The sequence below is a fragment of the Mobula hypostoma genome, chromosome 5, assembly GCF_963921235.1.
Source record: "Mobula hypostoma chromosome 5, sMobHyp1.1, whole genome shotgun sequence".
Classification (NCBI taxonomy): domain Eukaryota; kingdom Metazoa; phylum Chordata; class Chondrichthyes; order Myliobatiformes; family Myliobatidae; genus Mobula; species Mobula hypostoma.
This window is the reverse complement of record NC_086101.1, coordinates 42,901,968-42,910,226: the sequence shown is the minus strand read 5'-3', so window position 1 is coordinate 42,910,226 and position 8,259 is coordinate 42,901,968. Positions and strand designations below refer to the sequence as shown.

The window sequence follows — 8,259 nt, the reverse complement described above, 5'->3', positions numbered from 1 at the left end:
CATTCCTTGCCTCTGACCTGAGCACCCTGACCTTTTCAATCCAGTCCGACACTTAAATTAGCCAAACAGCAGGCCGTTCCTCACTTTCAGACCTGGCCCCTGCCAGTTAGATCCTTCATGAGCAACTTTCACTGATGCAACTGTAGTTCTGTGGCAGTCTAAGTGAGGTGGACTCAGCAAAGCAAATCAGCCTTGTGTATCAGTGTTAAAGGTGGAAAACTGGAGGAATTACAAAGGCAGAAGTGGGAAAGTGGAAACAATGTCTACTAAATACAGATGAAGTGGAGTAATCACCATTCACCCATCTTAGGAACCTGACAGTTGTGACCTATTATATAAGTAACATGAAGCATACGAGAACGAAGACACTGTAATTATTAGGAAAGATTGAACCAACTGTTTGCTTGAAAAATAGGAAAGTTGAAGGTTTGGTAAAACAACAAAAAGAATTGATGGAGAGATATTCAGAAAAAAAGATCTCCCTTGCGGGGGAAACATCATTTCAGAGGCATTAACATGTTTGTCACTTATAAGTGAAACTGGGAACTCAGGCAAAACTTCTGTGCCAAAAGGACATGGTGTTTACCATCACAAGGATAGCTTGAGACAGATAGCAGCAATATATTCAAAGTGAAACTTAGTGAGCAAGTGCTGAGAAAGGAACAGAAGGAAATGCTGATGTTTTGATATGGAGGAGGAGTGTTAACACAAGTAGGTGGCCTGTTCAAGCAGATGACCCCTATCTTTTTCAATCTGGCTTCTGCCCCCATCCTTTCCAGTCCTGATGAAGGGCCCCAGCCCAGAACACCAGCTGTTCATTTCCCTCCCGAAATGCTGAGTTCTTCCAGCATTTTGTTTACGTTGCTCAAGATTTCCAATGTCCGCAGAATTTCTTGTGTCCCTTGTGTGACTTCTTTCTTTAGCGTGGACACCAACAAGTGAAATGCATAGGACCATATGACATGGGAGTAGAAGTGAGCCAGTCAGTTCATCAAGTCTACTCTGTCATTCAATCATAGCTGATTTACTATTCCTTCTCAATGCCATTTTTCTCCCTTCTCCTCATGACTTTTGGCATACTTACTAATCTACACCAGGGTAGCATAGTGGTTAGAGCGACACTATTAAAGCTCAGGGTGTTGGAATGTTGTTCAATTCTGACATTGTCTGTACATCCTTCCTGTGGAATGCATGGTTCTTTTTCTGGGTGCTCCAGTTTACTCCCACAGTCCGAACACCTGCGAGTTGGTAAGTCATTTGGTCCTGGTAAATCTTCCCATGATTAGCATAGGGTTGAATCCGGGTTTGCTGGTGCAATGCACTTGAAGAGCCAGAAGAGCCTAATCTATGCTGTATCTGGAAATAAGTAAAAATAAATAAATAAATAATCAAAACTATATCAAACTCCGCTTTCAATACACCCAATGACATGTCCTCCACAGCCATCTGTGGAAATGAATTCCAAGATTCACCACCTTCAGGCTAAAGAAATGCCTCCTCAGCTCCATTCTAAAATTAACATCCTTTTATCCTGAGGCTGTACCCTCTGATGCTAGAGTCTTCCACTACAGGAAACACCCTTGTCACATCCATTCTGTACGTGCTTTTCATTATTTGAAAGGTTTCATTAAGATCCCTCCTTGACCTCCAGCAAGAACAGACACAGAGCCAACGAACACTCCTCATACATACATTAACTCTTTCATCCCTGGGATCATTCTTGTAAATCTCAGGACCCTCTACAGTATCATATCCTTCCTTAGATATGGAACCCGAAACTGCTTAAAATACTCTAAATGTGATCGGTGCTCTATAAAGCCTTAAGCATTATAGATTTGCTTCAACATTCTAGTTCTCTCAAAATGAATGGTAACATTGCATTTGCCTGCCTTATTAGCAACTATGTCTGCAAGTTAACCTTCAGAAAATCCTGCACAAGGATTCCCAAGTCTAATTTTTTGAATTTTTCCCCAATTCATAAATAGTCAACGTCTTTATTCTTCAATCAAAGTGCATGACCATACACTTCCTTACATTGCATTCCATCTGTCACTTCTTTGCACTCTCTCTCCTAATGTGTGCAAGTCCTTCTGCAGACTCCCTGTCAGTTAAGATCCAAATTTCTTGGGTATTTCTTAACAAGAATTGGTGGATGCCAAAATTGAAAAAAATCATCAAATTCACTTTATGGGCTAAGAAAATTCTGATCTTCTACAGATATCCTCGGCAAGATAAACCAGTTCTGAATGTAGATGATGTCTTGGTGGTACAGATGACTCCACAAAAGCAATTTGACCCATCAAGGTAAATGCAAGTTTAGTAACTTAGAAATGCATGGTTTGCATCAGTGAAATGTCATGATTACATGAGATGGAGCACTGTTTTCTTTGGAAGAGAATGGTGGTAATTAAAGCATTGAGAATAATTAGAACTTGAAGTTATAACAGAATTTAACAAACTAATCTAAATAAATTTCCTCGGTTATAAACTTGTGATATGTCTAAATAAAACCAATAACCATTAATTATTTATACTTTTCATTTTGCAAACTTGCAATAGATCTGCTATCAGGCAATGAATTGGTGTAAGTTTTTGAAAGCAAAATCAAACTAATTATTGGGTTCTGTTGTAAATTCATGAAACTGAAAAGTTAGCTCTGTTTTATTCTCTGAAAACACTGAATGACTTGATGTGCATTTTGTTTAACACTCAATGTTTTAGGAACAACTTCTTCCCCTCCACCATCAGATTTCTGAATGGACCATGAACACTACCTCACTATTTGCTCTCTTTTTTGCACTACTTAATTTTTTTATATTTCTTATTGTGACTTATAGTATTTTATGTATTAAACTGTACTATTACTGCAGACCACAGATTTCATGACATACAGCATGTTATTGATATCTGATTCTGATTTCATTTCGGATTCTCCATTTACATTTAAGTTGGTCTACACCTCAGTTAAAAAGATAACTGATACAAATGACAAATGACTAAAGCCTTCTTCATGAACCATGTATCCAGATGTCATGTACTATTTTGTTGCTTTCCCCAAATGTCTCCTCCTTCAAGTTCATCAAATGGAAAAGGATTTGTATTACTATATCACCTTCCTGCCCCTTTCACAATATGCCAAAGCACTTTGTGAAGAAATATTGGACTATGTTGACACAGCACGTTCTCATAAACTGCGATGAGATGGTAATCAGATAATCAGTTTCAGCAGTATTGATCGGAGTTAAGAACCGGTCAGACAACTAGTGATAATTCTTTTTTTCTTCTTCAAAATAGAGCAAAGGAATATTTTACAACTTGCTCAGAACGAAATGTTGAAACATGTTTCTGAAGTCAGTACTCCCGCTGCACTCTTCAACCTGTTGCTTGTGCTCAGGTGAATATTTTTTAAACTGTAAATGCTGGAAATCTGATATAAATACACAAAATGTCAGAGACATTCAAGTGGTCAGTTAGTGTTTGTAGAGTGAGAAACAGGTAATGTTGTGCTCCAGTATCTGGAGTGGGACCTACTTCTGCAACCTCAGCAACAGCAGTATATTGCCCACTGAGACAGGTGACAAGGCAACGCTTGGAATAAAGTTAGAGCAGGAATATTTAATTCACTGCATATGCTGATGAAAGATTTTACATAAGTTATTCACAGTTAAATGCAAGTAATGTTTATGCATATAAACAAATCTAGTGTGCTTTTCACCCTCTGATAGAGGAGAATTAATTGCACAGTTCGGGAAACAGAGTGTGAATTTCTGGTTAAGAGCACCTTTAAATTAAAATGTCAATGTAATTCCAACTATTTAATTGAACAGTTAGGCTATCGGTTAACTCATTAGACTGTCAGTCATAATCTCAAACATCACATCAGAAGAATTATTGACAAATGCAGGACGGAGATCTGTGTCAGATGCATACACATATTGCGGGTATTTGATTCAACTATCATGGCAATATTGCAGCTGTCAAACTAACGACAGAATCTGTTTGGTTGAAGGAAACTAGATAATCAGTAACTTAAATCACTTATTAAAATATCACTTTCTAATGTACACTGAGAGTATGTTCATGGTCTTTTGTGGCTCTAATCCATCTACATTGATGCACTTTGCATTCAACAATGCTCTTCTGCATGTCTCTGTTGCAACACATGGTAATTTGAGCTACTGTTGCCTTATTGTAATCTTGCCCCAATCTGACCTTTCTCATTATCAAGCAACACTACCTCACTATTTTCTTACTATCTCTTCTTTCAGTTAGTTCTGACGAAGGGTCTTGGCCTGAAACGTCGACTGTACCTCTTCCTATAGATGCTGCCTGGCCTGCTGCGTTCACCAGCATTTTTTGTGTGTGTTGCTTGAATTTCCAGCCTCTGCAGATTTCCTCATGTCTGCGTTTCTCATTATCAAAGTGTTTTCACCCACAGAATTGCTGCTCACTGAGTGTCTGTTGTTTTTTTCTCTCACCATTTTCTGTAAACTGTAGAGACTGGTGCGTGTGAAAATCCCAGGAGTATGGCAGTTTCTGAGATACTCAAACCACCCCATCTGGCACCAACAGTGATTCCGCAATCACTTAGAAGACATTTTTTCCCCATTCTGCTTTTTGGTCTAAACAACACTGAAGCTCTTGACCATATATGTATGCTTTTATGCATTTATTTTCTGCCACGTGATTGGCTGATTAGATATTTGCATTAATGAGCAGGTGTACAGGTGAATCTAATACAGTTGCCACCGAGTTTAGAATATTTGGTTACCATAAAGGCAATGGTTAAATCATATTTAACTATTGCACATGAATGAAAGAAAAATGGAAGGTTATGTGCAGTGTAGGAGGAAAGGATTAGACTGGTCAAGGAGTAGTTTAAATTGACATTGTGTACACTGTGTTGTAGTGTTCTATGTTCCATACTTTCTTAAAAACATACACATTTCACATTTGATCTTATAGATTATCTAGAGTGGAATTATTAAAGTAACAGTGCATTGAAAAATCTGGAATTTCCAGTTATATTATAACTTTTCTATTTCTTGACTCTCAGTTGCATCAGAGGACTATCAGAATGAGCATCGTGAGGAGTGCGACATTAACCCAAATCTTAAATGGAAGAATACCGTTGCATCAGGAGTTTTATGTAGTAGATGACCCACCCTCTCACTTCCCATTGGTTGTCTACCATCAGTGAAGTATGAGTCAGATGTGTGATACTATATCCTCCAGTGGGGTGGATGGATACAACATCTTCAATTTCAGGGAGCACAATATCATCCAGACTGAAGAAATCTGCTTGACTGGCATATATTAAATATTCACTGCTCACAAAAATTACTTCTGAAAGAAACCACATTGGGATCTCCCAATCTAAATTGATTTACTCCACTCCTTAAATTGACTATAAATTTATGTTGTTAGCTGTAAAATCAACTCTTTGCAGTGCACACCATTCAACTTCTGACTCATTCGTTTATACATAATTCCTAATGAACCCTCTGTTGATAATGAAATATTCAATAAGTTTTAAAATGAGCATTGCAAGCCCTTGACAAAAAGTTCCAGGAATTTGAGTGAAGATCTATGAATGCACATGATTAACAAAGATTCCCTATGGTGATTAATTCACAAAGGCACAGCCGATTTCAAGGACAGGAGCAATTTCTGGAGTGATCATTCTTTTAAACCAGGAGCAAACCTAACCAAGAAAAGATGCCAGGTCAAATCACTCTATACAAGGTGATAATTTGGAGTTAATTCCCATTGCAGGCTATGATCAGCAAGTCTTTTCTTTTCCTTCAGCTGTTGTCTTTGCCATACAGGAACATGAATAAATGAGTCATATGTGTGTGAGCCTTACATCAGTAGATCAGGCCATTGTTTTAAATTAATTGCGAAAATTATTTACTCTCACTGCAGTATCCAGCAACACAGAATATCAAGTTATGTGTCCCCAGCCTTTGATAGTCAACTGAATGTTGCAATTTATGTCACTGTGCATTAAATATGACATTGTCATGTTCCCAGAAGGGCTAAAATCATTATGTTGTGTGCAATGTATGATCAGCGATGTCTGCGGTGTGTTTTGTTGTTTAAAAAGAAACGGCCTGAAAGATCATCTAATGAGTAGACAGGTAAGCAAGACAGATTGCTTGGTGTGCAGAACAGGAACACGACATGTAGAGTGGGCTCTTGTGTTGTGCTCTTGTGCATTAGCATTTTACAATTGTTATTTAATATTTCTTTTAAAAACACACTGCTTGATATTCTAAAGCTACTCTCTGTAACTGGGTCTATGGTAACTGAAAGCCGATTCCCTCCCTCATTTCTCACCATTGTCAGAAATGAGTCCCAAAGGGAATTATAGATTGACAAATATTATTGCTGCAGAAAAGGCTCATCTCAGGTCAACAGTTTTAATCATGAGGGCATGCATTGATAACTGATGCATTCTGTTCTGCAATATTTTTTCCACTGTAGTGAATAAGACTAAATGGAACCACGGTGCAGTTAGTAGAGCCACAGCCGCTTTAAACGTTGACCCATAGGTGTTCTGGTTTCTTCCCATGCCCCAAAAACTTGTGGGTTAGTCGGTTACTTGACAACTGTAAACTGTCCTGTGTGTAAGTCAGTTATCAGCACTGTGGGGGGGAGATGGGTTGGGGAGGAAGCGGGGAATTGCTTGATGGAAGTATGGAAAGGATTCATTAAGGATTAGAATAAATGCATGCTTAATACGTGGGCTAATCTAGCATATGGGTCTGTTTCCATACTATACTACTCCAAGTAATCTATGTAATCTGAGATGAGTCTAACTAGTATTCATTCTAAAGTTTAGCACTTTTGATCACAGCCAATATTCTTTATAATGTTACCTATTATTCACTGACGGCAGATGGCCTTAAATAATATTAATCTTGCCACCAGTATATGAAATAGAATTAGGAAAGAGGACCGGGTCGAGACAACAGAGACTTATGGAGAAGAGGAGTTCGGTGAGTAATACCGTTCTGGCTGACTGGAAGTGCACTGAGAGCGGTAAGTGTAGGGAAGTTGGGTGCTTACTGATCTGGTTAACAATGGATGGTGCAATCTGGGGCATATTACGATCGGGAAACGTGTTTGCAGACTGGATATTGAACTTTTTACTGTTGGACTTCGGCCACATTCCACCGTGATACAACACTTGGCGGCATGGGAGGTCGTTCCTGCCTGTGGCCATTGAATGTGCAGCTCCTCCCGTGGAGGGTCAGACACCCTGAGCCAATAGACTGGTCCTGGACTTATTTTCCATCTGGCATAGTTTGCATTTTGTTGTTTGATTGTTGGGGGGTTTTGTATTGCTATATTTACGCTCTATTCTTGGTTGGTGTGGCTGTAACGAAACCAAATTTCCCTCGGGATTAATAAAGTATATCTATCTATCTATCTATCGATCTACTGCATGCAAAGCATAAACTGGCAGCTTGAGCCTCTTACTTCTTTCACTATGGACACTTTGCAACTTCTTGTTTTCCCTCAGATTTCTCAACAGTTTCTTTTCCAAACATTGTTGCCACAAGCCAGATTGGGATTGGGGACACTGTGGTCATAACGGATGGTGAATGGAGATCTAGCAGCTGGACGAAAAGATGGGGAATTACATTATATGAGTATAATAGAATGGGCTGAAAGGGATTTAGCCATGCACTTGAGGGATAAAATCAAGCAGATATGAAAAGAAGATATCACTAGCATCTCTTTTTCACAGTCACTGTAATATTGTCCCAGCAGGTTTTACTGCTAATGAGGTAATTTTGGAAGAGTAATCATCACTACAATATTTTCTCGTGATAATAAACCTGATTCTGAAACATGCCCACCAATTTGTGCATAGCAAGATCCTACAAGCAGCATTTTTAAAATGCAGGGATAATCTGTGTGAATAGCAACTGACCAGGGTACAGGGGGCAACTTCCCTGCTCTTTTTAACCAGAAGAACGTCTACATATATCGACCAAAAGCCAACCAAAAGCAAACTTCTCCAGCATCGCAGTACTCTGTCAGGAACACATCAGTTCAGTTTTATGTGTCCAAGTTCCTGGAGTGAAAATTGAACTGAAAGTATTCCGACACAGAAGCAAGAGCCACACTTGTTACCTTTACAACAAGCACAAGCCATTGCGGATAAGTAGAGCAGGAAATTCATGAAGACTCTGCCTTCAAATCACATGGATTGATTCATGTAATGAAGAACTGGCTGCTTCCTCTGGT

General features: G+C 38.9%; 1 long non-coding RNA gene across 1 annotated transcript; it reads left to right on the top strand.

Annotated features, from left to right (window-relative positions):
* The first annotated feature begins 2,217 nt into the window (after positions 1 to 2,217).
* LOC134346194 (uncharacterized) lies at positions 2,218 to 5,954 on the top strand. Its single transcript, XR_010017856.1, has 3 exons — positions 2,218 to 2,304; positions 3,295 to 3,394; positions 5,057 to 5,954. It is a non-coding gene; the product is annotated as an uncharacterized LOC134346194 (long non-coding RNA).
* Positions 5,955 to 8,259: the final 2,305 nt, after the last annotated feature.